This window comes from Colobus angolensis, unplaced genomic scaffold (assembly GCF_000951035.1).
Source record: "Colobus angolensis palliatus isolate OR3802 unplaced genomic scaffold, Cang.pa_1.0 Scaffold17, whole genome shotgun sequence".
Classification (NCBI taxonomy): domain Eukaryota; kingdom Metazoa; phylum Chordata; class Mammalia; order Primates; family Cercopithecidae; genus Colobus; species Colobus angolensis.
In genome coordinates, this window is record NW_012114821.1 from 12,234,629 (window position 1) to 12,251,940 (window position 17,312).

General features: G+C 46.0%; 2 protein-coding genes across 5 annotated transcripts in view; one reads left to right on the plus strand and one right to left on the minus strand.

The window, feature by feature from the left end:
• TG (thyroglobulin) overlaps positions 1 to 17,312 on the minus strand; it is a 272,792-nt gene that overhangs the window by 54,096 nt on the left and 201,384 nt on the right. The gene's annotated exons all lie outside the window — the stretch shown is intronic.
• Positions 1 to 17,312, plus strand: part of SLA (Src-like-adaptor) — a 66,956-nt gene that overhangs the window by 19,811 nt on the left and 29,833 nt on the right. Inside the window, exon 2 of one of the 4 annotated variants that reach the window (XM_011938153.1) lies at positions 8,703 to 8,980. The exons of the other annotated variants lie outside the window; for them this stretch is intronic. The gene's annotated coding sequence lies outside the window, so the exon portion shown is untranslated. The remainder of the gene's footprint in view (positions 1 to 8,702; positions 8,981 to 17,312) is intronic. 4 annotated transcript variants of the gene reach the window in all.

Genomic DNA, 17,312 nt, shown 5'->3' on the forward strand with positions numbered 1-17,312 from the left:
ACTGGGAACCGCTGGGTGCAGACGGACCATCTGAGGGGGGAATACTGGGAACCGCTGGGTGCAGACGGACCATCTGAGGAGGAAGTGGCTTCACTAGAACCTGGACGGGGCAGCAGGGCACTGCATGAGAAGGGCACACATGGGTCCCTGAGCCTGCTTAGATTCTGGAACCCATATCACACAATTCCAACATTATCCTCTTCAAATCCTCTTCAAATAAAATAATTATTATTATTTTAAAGAGATGCAGAAAAAAACAGAGAGACCATGGGCTTTCAGGTTGAAGAAATCTTACTAAATCTTGTACTGACAACTTAGTAATTGGCTTAACTCTCTGGGTCTCCATTTCCTCATCTGTAAAGTGGGTATGTGATATGTTTCAAGGTGTGGCATCAAGAGCGTAGGCCATGGGGTCCATCAGCGCAGGTTCCAGTCCAATACCTCCTCTAACCCGCTGTGTGTTCTTAGGAAAGCTGTTTAAAGTCCCAGTGCCTTAGTTTCCCCTAATATAAAATAAGGATGAGAATATTTACCTCATTCATTTGTTAAGATGAATTGATGAGATAACATGTAAAGTGCTTACATGTTTCAAGTTTACAATAAATAGTAGTAGCAGTTGTTAAAATCATGACTGATATTTCAAAGAGTTCTTGTGAAAATTAAGTAACAAGTTCAAAAAATACTTGATGACTGACAACTGTATAGTGCTTTACAGGTCATAAAGTATTAGCGATAATAAATAATGATAACTGACATCTGTACCATGCTTTACAGGTTATAATTATTTATTGTTGCTACTTAAACAAAAATAAAATTTTCTAGTCTAAAAATGGCTTTTGGGATTGAAATGTTGTTTTGGTCAGAACTATTTCTATAGCAACTAGGCCTGCCTACTCATTGCTTTCCCTCCATGGCTGCCCCACGCGACTAAGTGTAATTAGTTGTGGCTCAGTGAGCACCAAAGCAGGTGCTGACAGATGATTTCACACCCATTCAGTCAGTTATAACTGGATGACACTGTTTTAAATTACATCGAGGCTAGTTTTGAGTTTGTTTTTCTTTTGATAACAATGACAGAAACTTATCATTAGAAAACAGTGTATGTCATGAAAGTATTAAGGCATCATAGAATGAGAACAGTAGAGGAAACCTTAATAATAAACCTTAATAAAAGTCACAATAATGCTGTTACAGATCCTACCCTCATTTTGTGCTGTTCAAGCACACTTAGAAGTGGCTGGGCAAGGTTTCTTGGCATTGTTGTTTAGGAGACGAAAATGCCAGGGCAGAGTGTTTAAGAGGCCTGACTCCGGTGATGTGGGGAAGCTAGCCACAAAGGCCTTATCGCTCAATGTCCAGCCGCTGTTTCTACTTTCCCAGGGCCCACAGCCTGCTCTGCTGCAGCAAGCTAGTCAATCATCAAGATAATTCCATGGGCATCTGTGAGCTCCTCCTATCTGCCCAGTGCTGCAGAGAATCAAAAATGATTAAAGCCTTAAGAAAGTTTGCAATCTATGGAAGAGAAAGATTTCTTTCTTAACTTGCTCCCTGTCTCTCCTGCCCTCTCTCCCTTCTTTCCCTCCTTCTTTCCAGTGGACCTTTCCTGGTTGCCTCAGGCATGCAAAGTGCCAAAGCTAGCTGTCAATAACTGGCCAAACAGATATACTCCCTGCCTTCTTGGAACTTACAGTTTTTGAAAGTCAGACCAATAGAAAATACGGCGAAGGTTGGTGTTAGGAGACACCCTTGAAACAATTCCCTTCATGGGGCCTAACAACACCCAACACCACCAACACCATACACCGTACACCCTACACCACACATCATATACATGGGAAGACTTTGTCTTTTGTCTGTGTCCTTAAACAGAGTTCACAAGGATCTCTGTGCCCTTTACAGAAGATAGACTCTAAATTGGCACCAAGGGAAGATAAAACACATTTCAACATTTCTGGCTAGATTCCTCTTTGCTTAGAAATGAGATGCCTGTTTCCTCCTCTACATTTCTGCTGGAGCGGTGTTATCTTGAGTGGGGCCTGTGTGACAATCCGCCGGAGGCAGGAAGGCTTACACAGGAGTGCAGCCACAGGAAGTGAGCAAAGAAAGCAACGTTGCAACCAACTGAAATTGGGTCCTGCTCAGAGAACTTCCCAACCTCTGGGAACATTGCTGACCTCTTCATCAACCCTTGCAAGGCTAAGAACAGTAAGGTCTCCCCCGATGTGGAGGCAGTGGGTCTAGGTTGAGCAATAACAGAAGAGAACAGCTTGAACGAATCAACATATCCATGCAGCTCTTTGCAGCAGACAGCTGTGGTGGACAAAAAGCGGCTACTTTTTTTTTTTTCTTCTTCTTCCTGAGAATATTGTTAGTGCCAAAAGACCTCCCGAAGATTCTGATGACATATACATTTAGGCTCCACTCCAGCTGGAGAAATCAGCTCATCCAGATGGACCACTGATCCAACTTTGGAGATGTTCCAGAAACATAAACTTTTATCTCCAGAGAAACAATAGGGTCTGCTCTCCCCACAGATGGTTTTCATAGTTAGCTTATTGTCTTCCCCAGAGGTGAAAAGTCACCATTCACAGTGTAGGTACTTTAATTCAAAAGGCACAACCTTCATTTATTCTTTTATTGAGGGATAGTTATGGATCACATCTTTGGGGATAACCTCTGTGCTAGGCTACATGGTCATGGTTAGACATACTCCTGCCTTCCCAAGCTCAGGCTCCAATTTGAAAGGAAAGAAAAGCACCTCTATCTGGTAATCCCCTCCTATGTGCCTTGCACTGGACCAGGTGGGCTGTACACATTATTACGTATGGATTCTCATGATAAAGTAGTATCAGTAACATCACTAGGCTGAGAGAAAGGATCAGAAAGCCCCACAAGATCACACAACTCCTAAGTACCTCAAATCCTCTCTTGCTCGTTACTCCAATACGCAATGTGTCCCATTCCTACGACACAGATAAAACACCAAGGGGCCTTCTGAGAGGGAGCAATCATTGTTGGCTGAGAGGCATCTGGGAAGATGCGTGGACAAGGTTAGCTCTGGGTTGGGCCTGAAGGGACCTGCCCCCTGCCCTTGCAGGGGGAAAGGCATCCACACAGGAGAGGAAGGGCAGTGGTGAAGTGCATGAGGAAGAGTGAGGGGCTTGTCTACAGTGCACAATGGTAGGGGAGTTCCTGTGGTGATTGGGACATGGAGGCCTTAAGTGCCGACATTGCCATGGGGCTGATAAGGAGGGTGGAGAACAGATTGATGAGCTTCGAATGCCAGGAAAGGGGTGAAGTGGATCCTGTGGGAAAGGGATGAAGATGGTCCTGAGTTTGGGGCAGCTGCTTGAGGAGGATGACTGCAGGGCCTGAGTCTTATTTGGAGACACAGGGCTGAAAGAGGATGGGAAGGCAGCATTGGCGGGGAGAGGTGCGATGTGGGAAGACGCAATGGGAGGGTAGTGAAATAGTGACAGCAAATTTCCTACTTCTAGAACTCATGAGCCTAGACCCAGTGGTGTCACTCATCAGCTGGGTGACTGGAGGCAACTAAGTTAAGCCCTATCAGCACCAGTTTCTTCAGGTGATGTCTAGATACATAGAGTGAGTTGAAAGACTAAATACGTAATATAAGCAAGAGCCAAGTTGCATTTCCCCAATATTCATTCCCTTTCCTTTCTGTCTGCTCCTTGAACACAAGAATTTCCAGCCCCAAACCTTTGTATCTGTTATGTCCTTTGCCTGGTGTCTTTTTCCTCTTGATTTTCATATCCGAGTCACTCTGGACTCATTTCAAACGTCACCATTCTAAGGGGAGAGTTCCTCTTACTGTTCCCATGCCCTCAGTTCCCTTCTATGACTTTACTCATTTATTTCTCTAACTCCGTACCCAGAGCAATCCCTAACACATAGAAGGGGTTCAAAAAACTGTTATTAAATAAATTATTGTATGAGTGGGTCAGCACTCATCCAGCCATAGAGGGGGCAAAATTTTACTCTCGAGAACTTCTATCTTGCACGCGATCTTGAAGGTCATATGGTTTGATATGGGAATCCCATCGACAGTTTTACAGCACCAAGTGTCATGCCTTGCATTCAATCAGTGGTATTGAACTTCTCTAGTTTACACTTGGTTTTATCCATCGAAAGAAAGCTTTCTAGTTCCCAAGACTGCCTTTTCCTTCTTCCAAACTTTTGAATATTTATATTGAAAGAGGAAAATAAATCAAGCTATGAAGTAGGAATGGAAATCTGCTCATACTGCATCAAGCTGTGACTCTGACCCAGCATGGGGCTTCCACATCACGTCTGCCGCATGATGCTGAATTGCCTTAGGAGCTCTTCACCTCCTAGAATCTGGAACTCCTCTGAGACCTGAAGCTGGAGAAGTGGCTTTTTATTGCTTCCCTTGGGAAACCCATCAATCCCCACTTGGAGAAATATAACAACTGGCTCCTGACAAAGTTAAGTGTGTAAAGTAGTTTTTACACAGGGGAACATTTCACTTTAATAAAAGTAATGACCATAGCCTAGTACTTAACTGAATGATTCTCAATCCATGCATGGCTGGCATTGTTGTTATTTGCCTATGGCCATTAGTCTGGGCCCCAATAGCTAATTCTAATTAATTTGCAAAGTCCTCTGGAAATCAGCTGCTTCCTACACAGATGGTACTGGGTGTCTCTGTGAGTCCTAAAGCCTGACCTCCTGATAGTGTCATTCGGCCAGTGCAGCAGAGCCTGGCCTGATCCCATGCTTATCCTTGATGTCCTTGGTGGGGGCATCACCTGCTATGTGGTTTTGTCTTTGCTTCTTGTGCTCAGTACATGGACCCAGAAGACCAAGCTGCTGGGATGGAATCTAATGTGGTCCCGCCATGCCTCAGTGCCATGAAGTTCCTGTGTGAAACCAGGAGCCCTAGAGGTTTCTTGATCTCCTCTCCTGGCCCCCTCCCTACCGACGTCTTTCTTTATACCCTGGGGTTTTGATCTGTATGTCTGTCTCCTCTGCTAGATCAGAAACTCCCTGAGGGCAGGGAGGGATGGAGACACATTCATCATACACAAACTGAGAATTCTCTCCTTATCTGTCCCCTGAATATAGGTTATACATACACGAAATTTACAATAGATGTTGGCAAAATTAAGTAATTCAGCAAATACGTAATGAACACTGTTTTGTGCTGGGCCTGGAAAACAGGGATAAAGAGTTTTTGGCTTTGAGCTCCTTGAGGGTAGGGCCTAGTCTTGCCTGGCACATGGTCCAGTTACATGCATAGCGTCTGGCACACAGTGAATGCTAACAAACGTTTGTTGAATGAATAACTGAATGAATGTATGGAGTACGAAAAGCATGCTTGAATAAATGACAATATTCTTGGAATCAAGACTTCTTCATGGATTAGAAGAAAAAAGTGTGTGAAACACTGAGGAACAGTGTGGAAAATGGCTGGGAGAGGGATGGTTAGAGTGGTGGAGGAGCAGGGAAGACATGGAAGCAAACTCACAATACAATCCTCTTTGACTGGGCCTCTGCAATGAGAAGTCCACCTCCTGCTCTTCCTCTATTTTCCTTAGGCAGTCGTGGCTCACATGCTCCCACCCCAGTTCTTGACAGCAAAGTGCTTCTCCTTTAAGATGCAGCTCACAGGCTGCCCAGACTGTAGCTTCCAAGCCCTAATTCCCTAGGACTCCTGAACAGACCGCAAACTATTTCCTCTTCTTTGGTTAAGTATATGATGGCAGAGAGGAAGGATGGGTGACACAGCCACCCAAAGGAGCCTTGCTATACAGAAGGCTTCTGAGATGTGTACCAGGGAGCACAGGCAGACATGCTGCAAAGCTGAGTCCACACAAAAGCAGGAAAACCAACTGGCCTCAGGGCAGCACTTTACAACCCAAGAAAGAACAACCTTCGCACATGTCTTATTTTGGGATGGGTATGATCCAGTGGTTCTCAACTGGGAGCAATTTTTGCTCCCTAGAGCATATTTGACAATTTCTGGGACATTTTTGGTTGTCGTGACTTGGAGAGGTGCGGGGTGCTCCTGCCGTCTAGTGGGTCAAGTCCAGAGATGCTGTGGCATATCCTCCAATGCACAGGCCAGCCCTGCAACTCCACCACACACACACACACCAGAGAATGCTCTGATCCAAAATGTCCAAAGTGCTGAGGCTGAGAACCCCCCCGGGGTTACTGAAAACAGAGGCCTAAGGTCAGATTAACCTGTCTATTGGGCCCAGGGCCCACACCTCCATTCCATTCCCCTGCTCTGGCACAGCCCAGGCTTTGGGATAGCACAGCGCCCAGTAGGAGGAACACTTTCTCAAACCTACCGAGTTTCCTCAGTTACCCCAGGAGGCGAAAGGGAGGTCATGAACACCCCGGGGCTGGGGGTCGGGAGAGGTTAGCAGCAGCCCCCCAGTCACCCAATGACCAACTGGAAAAAGACAGAGAAGAGCCTGCAGCCCTGACCTCCAGGGCTCTGCATCCTGCCTTTCTCCTTCTTTTGCAGCTTCTCCTGTGAACAGGACCCGTTGAACAGGAACCCACTCTATGGGCCTCTCTCTTGTCTGCCTCTGCTTCTGACTTGAACATCTTTAGGGGTGACTGTCTTTCCCCAAAACTTTTAAAGCGTGTGTGAAACCAGCAGTCCCTTGTGCGCACACCTGTCATGCCCTGGCTTGTCCCAGAGCTGGCTTGCTTTCCTCCTACAGTTCTCAGCCTAATGATATCTCGAGAGACAGCCCATCCCTCCACAACTGGCCACCTGTGCAAAGTAGCACATCTGGGCCCCTTGGTCCCATCAACCCACTGAGTTTCCTCGATGGGTCACCATAATTGATAGTCACATATTCAGTCTTTCCCATAGGACTCCTCCTATATGAAGTAGTAGAACCTGCTGTGTAGTATATATTCAAATAACTGCCACCCCATAACGTTCTTTCTAGTGCTTTTCCCGTGACCCACACATTGCACCAAGTTGCCATGTCTCTGTAGTCTCCTTTAAGTTAAGTACAGGGAAGGGCAGGGCTTTTGCAGTTTATTTTTTTTATTATTATTATCTTTTTTTTCAGCTAAATCCCAGTTCCTGGAATATGCCTTGCTCAATAAAATTTTACAAAAGAAATGACAGGGAATAAATTCAGAGTCTCATCTGTACTAGATTCTTGCTTGGTAAGTGTCTATTAAAAAGTCATCACAAAACTCATACCTCTGACTATCAGTCCAAAGCTCTTTTACTCTTCTGTGTAAATTTGGGGGAAAAGCTCCACTTCTGCATATTTCTGCCTGTCCCCTCTTACCTGTTAAGCAAACTGCCCACTCAGTCTTTTGCAATATTTCCTTTGTACCTTCCCAGCATGCTCTTCGCGAGCGGGTGTTTTCACAAGTTGTCTAAGGAACCATCTCTCTAGTGCAGAGTGCCTGCCTGCTAAATTTAGAAGCAGCTCTGAGGGTTTTGATTCATCTTTGCAAACTACACAGAGTGAGGTTTCCAAATGACTGTCCCAGGGTGGCTGTGTCGGCCTCACTGGACTGGGGACTGGGTCACCAGCTGTAGATTCCGGCCCTGGCTCTTCTTTGGGACTAGCTGTGTGACTGTGGGCAGATCAGTCAAGTCTCTGATGCTCTGTCCACTCTGTGAGGTGTGAGGGGCTGTGAGGGGGTCTGAGGGCCATCCCAGTGTGGTTACCTGGCATTCCAAGCTCAAACAAGCAATTCCCAGTCTATCTTGGGGTCAGCATTGCAGAAACTTTTACCTCTTTCGTCAATAAGCTCTGAAGCCCCACGTGCCTGAGTTTCTCTTGAGACCCACACACTTCAAGTAGGGAGATTTTATACGCAATATTTACATAATGTATAACATATACAACATACGTTTTGTAATATATAACATAAAGACTCATGCATTTTAGCATCAAACTCACCAAAAAGTTGCAAGAGTAGAACAATGCACACCTATATCCCCTTTGCCTAGACTCACCAAGTATTAACATTTTTTCCCGTTTGCTCTCTGTCTCTCTCATTCTCTTTCTGTGTCTTTATATATAGATGTAGATGTATTAGGTTGGTGCAACAATGACTGTGGTTTTTGCCATTACTTCTATGGCAGAAACCACAATAACTTTTGTGCCAACATAATAGCTGTAGATACAGGGATGCAGCTTTTCTTTTAAGAAACTCTTTGAAAGCTATAGCTGTCATGATACGAGACATCCTCTTGGTCATCATGTGTTCCCTAAGAACTAGACATTCTCCCACATAACCACACTATTATTACCGTGTCCAAGAAACTTAAGACTGGGACAATATTATCAACTGTGCACTATATATTCAAACAACTACCATCCCATAATGTTCTTTCTAATTCTTTTCCCTTGACCCACACATTGCACCAAGTCATTATGTCTCTTTAGTCTCCTTTAATCTCAAAGCATTGCTCTGGGGTCCATTCGGCAATAACAGAAGGAAGCCGCAAAAATTGGGAAACCGAAATCAGAGAAGCTGTAGCTCTCAGCCACAGCTTTTGTGGGCCCAGCGAGCTCCAGGGATGCACAAGAGCAAATTCACAGCCCCACCAATTTGCCTTTTAATTAGAGAAAGAAGACCAAGCTTCTGAAATCCCAGAATCTTGAGTTAAGCTGGCCATATTCTCAAGTGCTTTGTAAAAAAAATTAATAATGCGTCTATCTTCCCAGTCCTTGCAGAGAGAAGCCTACTCAGAGTGGTTACTGAAAACAGGAACCTGCCCTTCTGCAAGCCCTGTGCCTTCCTCGTTCCTAGCAGAGGAAGTATGTGGCCAGTTTAGCAACTGCAGTTCTTCTGGGTAGCATGGGCTGCTTCTCCACACTCGCGAGAGGCCCGGCTGCCTGTTTATTCCGGAGCAGCAGCAGTTGACAGACGAAGAGGCAGTGACTCTGCGCCCAGCAATCCCTCTGCAGACAGCTCCTACAGGAGTCATGCCCAGTGTGTGAAGGTATTTTGGGGGGATGTGGCAGAGACGGGGTGGGGAGAGACTTCGGGACCTCTTCAACACACAGTTGGCAGGGGTTGACTTTCTGGAGCCAGAGAGGAGCTCCCTGAGCACAGGTGGGGCAAGGTCTTCAGAGGAGCCCAGCCCCCAACCTGGTGCCCAGCACAATGCAGTAGTTCAGTGGGTGTTGGATGCATAATTTTGTGGAGAGAAGGGCTGGAGGAGCATGGACAGGATGTTGCCAGAGGAAACATTCTCGCCAAAAAGGCTTGCACTTAGCAGGCTTCTTACAAAGGACAATTGGGATTTGCCATCAGAATTCCTAGCTGTGCGACCTTGAGGGAGTCATTTAAACCTCTCCAGGCCTTCATTTTCTCATCTGTAAAGTGACACTGATGGTACCTAATGCACCCAGGTATAGGGCAAAGTGAAGAAATTGACATATGCTAAGTGTCCAGGCCAGTTTCAGCATACAGCAGGTGCTCAGTAAATGCTATCAGGCTGGAGTCATGACATCTAAAGGTGCATGGAGCCAGGTGGGTTGAGGGATTGCAATAGTGCTGCTTGGAGTGTGATTGTATGCATCTTCTTTAAGAAGATGCCGAAGATAATTAATAACAATCTGAGCAGCTGGTATGTGTATGGGGGAAGGGAGGAATCAAAGGAAAGGCAAACATGTGGAGTATATAAATTCTGAAAACAGCATGTTAGAGTTGGAAGAGATTTAGGACAACTGGAATTTTCTAAGGAAAAAGGCACACTCCACATTCTTTTAGGTGCATACATATGGAGAGAGCCTGGTGTCAAAGAAGTGACCTGAGCTTTGGCCTCAGAATGTCCTCACTTGCGGCTGTGCATAGGGGTGTCAGGAGGTGATATCTCCCATCCTGAGTGACTGGGGAGGAGCAATGCATAAAAAGTTATTTTTCTGCAATCCTCAGAACAATCCTATAGGATTGTGGTGGTTATTTGCTTTTGAAAACTGAGAAAATGAGGCTCAGAGAAGTTAGGTGGCTTGTCCAAGTCCCATAGCTGGTGGGAGGTAGAGGCAAGTGAGGGGCTCTAAAGGGTTGGGGGAGCCTCAGCGAGAACAAGCGGATGCAGGGCTGAGGCTTGCGTTTAAAGTGGTACCTTCTTCACTTTAGGAAAAATACACCCCATAGTCTTTAAATTGTCATTCTGTGGTTTGCTATGAGATGCTGAGCTGTGAGTCCATTAAACTGGGCTGTGGCCCTTTGAAAACTGGAGAGGGAAGCTCAGGTCAAAATTCTGGCAAGTATGTTGCAACTAATAGTCTCCACTTAGAAGAATGCTATTTAATACAAAAATTAGCTAGGCATGGTGGCGGGTGCCTGTAATCCCAGCTACTGGGGGGAACCCGAGAGGTGGAGGTTGCAGGTTGCAGTGAGCTGAGATTGTGCCACTGCACTCCAGCCTGGGCAACAAGAATGAAACTTCATCAAAAAAAAAAAAAAGAAGAAGACGAAGAATTCTATTTAAGAGTGCTTAATATGCTCTGAAAGTATAATAATAATGTTTAAAACCTATGGAATAGACAAATTGAAATCTAATTAGATTCCTTCACCTTAAACAGATCTGGAATCTAGATCAGAGCAGCAAGATGGCAACATAGAAAGACTGTGCTGTAACCAGCCGCACCTGAGTCAACATTCTGGGGCCACCAAAGAACTCTGACTCTGTGCAAGTCACTTTGCCCCTTTGAGTGTTAGTATTTTCATTGTAAAAAGAAGACCAGTTTCTTTATATGTTTGAAAGAAGTTTACATGTACTATCTAGGAGATAATAGGTACTACATAGTAGCTATTGCTATCATTTCTAAATCAGACAATTAAAATATATCATATCCATGTTATATTTCCTAGGCAGAAAGCTATTAACAAGCAGTGCTACATATGATGGATTAAACCGCTAAAGCAATGAGTGGGGCACTCCTCCATTTTTCTGAATATGTATTTCTGCTTGTTCCTCCATCTAATATAAACAAAACAGACAAGGGTAGGTTTGCATTGCAGCAAACTAAAGTCACTTTCTGAATAAAACTTTCCTAAGTCACTTTCGGAAGAAAACTTCCCCATTCTAAATGGTGAAATCTGGCAATGTATTTCCAAGGGAAATGAGCCTTCTTAAAGACAGAAATTATTCATTCTAGTGCACCTAAATCAGTGCCCTGAATTAATAGATGCTGCTGGGTTTTAAGTTTTTATTTGACATTCATCAAGAATGTATTTCTCCCAGCTCTGAGAGGGGCTGAAACTTAAAATTCCCATCAAAATTTCCAGCATATTTCAGACCAAACCATTTGGTTCTTGTTAGCAGCCCAAGGGTCCTGTTCGTACATTTATCTGCCCATCTGTCTGTCTATCCATCCTTCCATCTATCCCTCTCTTCCTGCAATAAAATATCCATTGAGGTCATACCACGTGATCAACTTCCGCCCTCTCTCAATCTCCCTACAAGTTCCGAAGGAAATAAGTACACCCTGTTCAAACCACTTCCTCCTATCCGAGAACCACTAAGGGAGGGGCCAATTTGATTATGGTAACTCTAGCTAATACAGCAATTTTAGGGGTCGGGGGCTCAGTGGTTCTCTTTTGTTGTCAAACAGCTTTGCAAAGTCACGCTTCCCTCCTTAGCACCAGGCAGACTGGAACCAGGGTTGGAGGACTTGGTGTGTATATGTGTGTAGACGGGGTTGGTGAAAGTAAGAATTGTTGCTGGCTTGTGCTTAGGGGCAAAATAACTACCTCAGACGGTCCAGGCTTCCCTGGAAGTGGACCACCTCTTGCCTCTATTGTGCCAGGTAGTTTATATACAATACCTTCAGTCATTCATTCTAACTAACTGAGCTTGCATTATGTGCCAGGCACCTGCTAGATCATGGCTTTTCATTGAGGAATATAATAGACTTGAACCCTATCCTAAGAAAGTTGCCCTGGGAGCAATAAGCATTTAGAGAAACAAATGCATAAGGACAAATTGTGGTATGTGCTGCAAAGGAAACAGAGCCACGGAGAGACAAGAGAGGGGACCAAGTGTAGTCAGTGCAACCAGTTTCATTTAATTCTCACACTAACCCTGGGAGCTGAACGTGTTCCCTGTCCCCGTTTGCAGATGTGCCACCTCCCCCGACTCCTCCCCTCTCTCCCCTACATGCCTTCCAAGCCACATGGACAATCAGTTCAAAATATGCATCCTCTGAATGCAAGTTCCAAGCACCAGAGTGTCTGGACCCACCTCTTATTGCACTGCTCTATCCACAAACCTATCAATCCACCTGCTGAATAACTATGACATTCATAACCCTCTAGCAAACAAAAAAGTACCATAACCTTGACAGAAAAAAGGATAGCTCTGCTTTAGGCTGCCCTCCATCCCTTTCCTCAGGTCTAAGGGCATGGTAGCTGGGAGCCAGGTTCTAGAGCCAGACCACTGGATTCCACTCCCGCCTCCAGCACTTTCCAGCTGGGCTAACTCCAACAAGATACGTGAATGCTCTGGCCTTGGTTTCCCTAGTTAGACAAAAGGCCTCAGTGTAATGATGCATACTGCAGAGAGTTGTGGAGGTCAAGTGGAGAGTACATGTAACACACCTAGGACACATAATTCCTCAATATGCACTGGCACCCCCTCTCCTGTTGCTGTACATGAAGCCTCATCAAGGGCCGGCACGAAGCCTTATCAAGGGCTGGCACGAATCTGGGGTGGACACAGGGAGGCCTCCAGCTGGCCCCCTCACTACTTATAGAAAGGTGAAAAGACACCAAAAGAGGAAAGTGACTTGGCCACAGTCTGGGGGGAGTTGATTGGCCCACTGTGGATTCTAAAGACAGAATGTGCAGAAAATGAAAATTAGATAAAATTAGGGGAAACAATCGAGATAAATTCCCCCTCACAGTACTGGAGCCACCCATCCCAGTGATTTTATGATAAAGTTGATAACCACTGTCCAGTGAGAAGGGACAGCTTTGCCATGGTCAGGAACGAGGGTGCCTGCAGACACGGGGCAGTGGGCACTCCAGCTCCCAGGCCTGTGTGCATTCTCCTCTGGTCTCGCCAGCAGTCCCAGCTCTTAGAGCATCTGCTTTTAGAATTAAAGTTTCATTAAGCTGGGATGAAGGTATTACTGAAGGAATTAGGAGTGGGAGTAAAAAGACAAAGGATTTTCAGGCTGGACCCAGCCCTGAACAAGCCTCGTAACCCTGAGCACCCTCTCTGAGACTCAGATTCCCATGCTGGCCCCAGCCCTGAACTAGCTGTATGACCCTGAGCAAGTTACTTAGCCTCTCTGAGACTCAGTTTTCTCGTCTATAAAATGGTATGTTCTCGGGGGCATCAAATGAGTCTGTGTATTTTAAACATCTGCTTTAGGCCCAACGCATAGTGGATGCCCACTTAGATGAGTCTCTTTTGCTTTAAAAACAGAGAGACCTGTAGGCAACTGTTCCAAAAACAGATGCTTGTCGGGGGAAAGATTCCATAAAGAGTTGATTTGCTCCAGTGGTGTCTGGATGCAGCCTCTGCTGACTTATGAGGCGCATTGCACACATCTTTTTCCTACTCTGTCCTCAGAGATGTCACACCCGAAACTGGAAGTCAGCATGGGGGGAGAATTTACACCACAGAAATTGGCACACACTATTAGGAATTTTTCACCCTGAAACATTGATTGTTTGACATTTACTAGCACACCACGAATCCACGGTCTCCTAGGCCCACCTTGTTTCTTCAGTTCCTTTCTTTTCTTTTCTTTTTTTTGAGATGGAGCCTTGCTCTGTCACCCAGGCTGAAGTTCAGTGGCACAATCTCAGCTCACTGCAACCTCCATCTCCTGGATTCAAGCATTTCTCCTGTCTCAGCCTCCCGAGTAGCTGGGATTTCAGCATCCCCCACCACGCCCAGCTAATTTTTGTATTTTTAGTAGAGATGGGATTTTGCCATGTTGGCCAGGTTGGTCTTGAACTCCTGACCTTAAATGATCCACCTGGCTCGGCCTCCTAAAGTGCTGGGATTATAGGCATGAACCACCACGCCCAGCCTGTTTCTTCTGTTTCTAACTGTTCCCTTTTATTTCCCTATGGAGCATCTACTGAGTTCCAGTCGAGAGTAGAAACAAACCTGCTGGCTGCTCTCAAGGCACTTACAGTTCAGCAGGGGAGACGGTCACTCACCACGCAGTCACACAAATGACCGTCGAATTGGGACCCACCCCAAGGCAATCGGCTTTCCTGAGGAGCTAAGGAGGGAACAGTGAGCTCAAAAGAGGAGCACATTAATAGCAAATTAAAAACATCACGGAGATCTCCTTAGCGATACCAAGCCCCATTAGACCAAATGCCTGGGAGCTGCAGAGTGTGGGGTGCTGGGGTCCATGTCCCGTGACAAGTGACTGACAGTGAGGGGAGATCCCAGATCAGGAGTTGGTCTTGGCAAATGCTGTGTCAGGTGAGATGCTGATTCCCATCTTACTTGATAAGTTTATGAGTAATGCTGTGATTCACATGTATGAATGAAAAGGAAAAGTAACTCTTGCTGGGAAATACGATGCAATAAAGAAATCACGGACTTTATAGTCCCTGTGCCTAGATGCCTGGGTGACCTTTAGGATGCTCATGAAAGTTTCCATCTACCTCCACCTTCTGTGATGAAACCTGCCTTTCTCAGGTATCCACATTTGAAATGAAAAGAAAAGGCCTGTTTCCTAGTCATTGTTTCCCCATTCTGCGTAATGGCTAGGATTCAAATAATTGTCTTTACCACTCTTTCTTCATTGCCAACGTTTGCTAGGCCAGTCTGCTTATAGGATCTAGAGGTATCCAGGACCTGGCCTGGGCCCAAACCCCATTCATAGCCTGGTTTTGTCAGCAAATATATTCTGGTCCAACAGAGCCACAGGCTGACTGGGTGGTGCCCCACCTCACCATCCCTGTGTGTTGGGGGACTCTGTGTACAGAAAGTCTATCTAGAAAGAAAGAAATGAGTGGGGGAGGCTCTTTTTATTTCCATGAAGTATCAAAGCCACGTCAGGAATGGCCTCTGCTGCCCGCCTCCGTGTGCCAGACAGCTCTTCATAAGACACCCACTCACTGTACTGACACGTCTGGGTCACTGAGGCCCTTGCGTCAATGTGGCTGTGAGCCACAGAGACTATAGGCTGTGAACAGCCCTCAACACCTCCTCTTGCCAATCCTTCCATGAGAATACCCAGGAAGTCACATATGACTATGTCCATGAAAGACAAAAACAAAAACAAATGGAAGAATGGTCTAGTGACTTCATAAAGAATGAATTAAAACAGGCCTCAATTCTGGCTTCTTTCCATATCTTACAACGACCTTAAAATGTACACTAGGATATCTCCATCCTCTTTTGGTCTTAGCATAAAGTCCATCCTCTCTGTTAGCCTGAGAGTGTATGAGATTCCCTTCTGGGCACTCAAGGGTAGAGGGGGCCAGCACACAGGCTCCTGGACACGTGGGTCAGGCCCACAGCCTGGTTAACAGATAGATGGGCATGGCTTCTCCTGCAGGGGATGGAGTGCTGGGCAGGGAGTCATGCATTCATCCAAACTTAATGTGTGACCTTGAGCAGGTTGCTTGCCCTCTCTGAGCCTTTCCCTTGTCCTGTGAGAGTGCTGAGTTGCTACTTTACAAGTGATGCTTTATGATGCCCCAGGATTGAGGTACCCTATCAAGAGCAGTAGAGGGATGAGATGCTAAGCTGAGTCCCCAGCCCCATGCAGCTACTTGCTTTCATCTGTTCTGTGAATTGAGCTTCTGGGGAATTTTTCTTTTCTTTTCTTTTCTTTTCTTTCCTTCCTTTCTTTCTTGAAGGAGTCTTGCTCTGTCACTCAGGCTGGAGTGTGCAGTGGTACGATCTCAGCTCACTGCAGCCTCTGCCTCACAGGTTCAAGCGATTCTCCTGCCTCAGCCTCCTGAGTAACTAGGATTACAGGTACCTGCCACCACGCCCAGCTAATTTTTTGCGTTTTTAGTAGAGACAGGGTTTCACAACATTGGCCAGGCTGGTCTTGAACTCCTGACCTCAGGTGATCCACTTGCCTCGGCCTCCCAATGTGCTGGGATTCCAGGCATTTGAAATATCTTAGGTAAGAGGATCCCACGTTCTTCCCCAGGGGCTCCTGGGGGCCTCTGCCTTGGACTCAGGCCTGAGAAGAAGGCTGGGGGTTGCATGCCCTCTCTGAGCTGGCCGTCTGCCCCTGTAGGTCTTGCCAGTGCCCCTAGAGCCTCTGGTATGCCACAGCCCTCCTCTGCAGTGCAGAGAAAGGAGAAGCAGATGGGGGTGGGGTGGGAGCAGGCAGAACAGTCCTGTGGCTGCACCTGCCCTAGAGGAGAGCAGGGGACTATGTGGGTCACAGGGCAGGCGGCCCTGGCAGCCCCCAGCCTCGCACTGGGAGAGGTGCACCTGTGGAGTGAGGTCAGGATGTGGTGGGTGACCCCGGAAATCCTGCCAGGGAGACCACCGGATGCTAAGCCCCTGTGCCAGCTCTTATTTTTCCTGAAACCAAGGGTCAGACCACAGGCAGCACTGAGCAAGTCCCTAGTCAATTGTGCCAGTACTGGGTACAGTCACGGCAGGAAAATGGTTGAGGCAAAAGAGCCATGACAAACTGTTCAGCCCAACCCTTTCCCCATCAGATTTGAGGACTCTTTGGCCCAGACAGAGGAAAGTGCTTGCTCAAGCTTGCACAGTGAGTTAGCCAACCCCAGCCCCTGCTTTAGTAAATTTTTAGCTGCCATTTACCAAACATATCTCTGCTTTAGATATGACCCATAATTTCAACCTCAAAACAACCCCGTAGGGCATATACTTATATCCCAAATTAGTGGATTTGAAAATCGAGGCTCAGAGAAGTGAAATAACTTGCCCAAGGACACACAGCCAGCAGGTTGGGAGCTGGAATCTGCACTCAGACCTGCCTGCTTTGAAAATCTGTTCTTTAAGGCGCCCGCATTCTTTCCAACTTTTTGATTATAAAAGCAATTCATGCACCTGGGAGAAAATCTGGGTATTTTAGAAATAAGTAAGTAAAGAAGAAATTTAAATTCACGTATCAAATCACTACCCAGAGAGAGTCCTTGGAAACATTTTGGAAATTTCTCCTTAATATTTTTCCATACGTATGCCTTTGAGTGGCATAGTTTTATGAAACAGAGATGCTAAAAGCACAGCCAGCTAGTATTCCTTTCTGTTTCTTTGTTTTGTTCCACAGCAGTAACAGTTGCTTTTTTTTTTTTTTTTTTCGAGACAGAGTCTCGCTCTGTCGCCAGTTGGAGTGCAGTGGCGTGATCTTGGC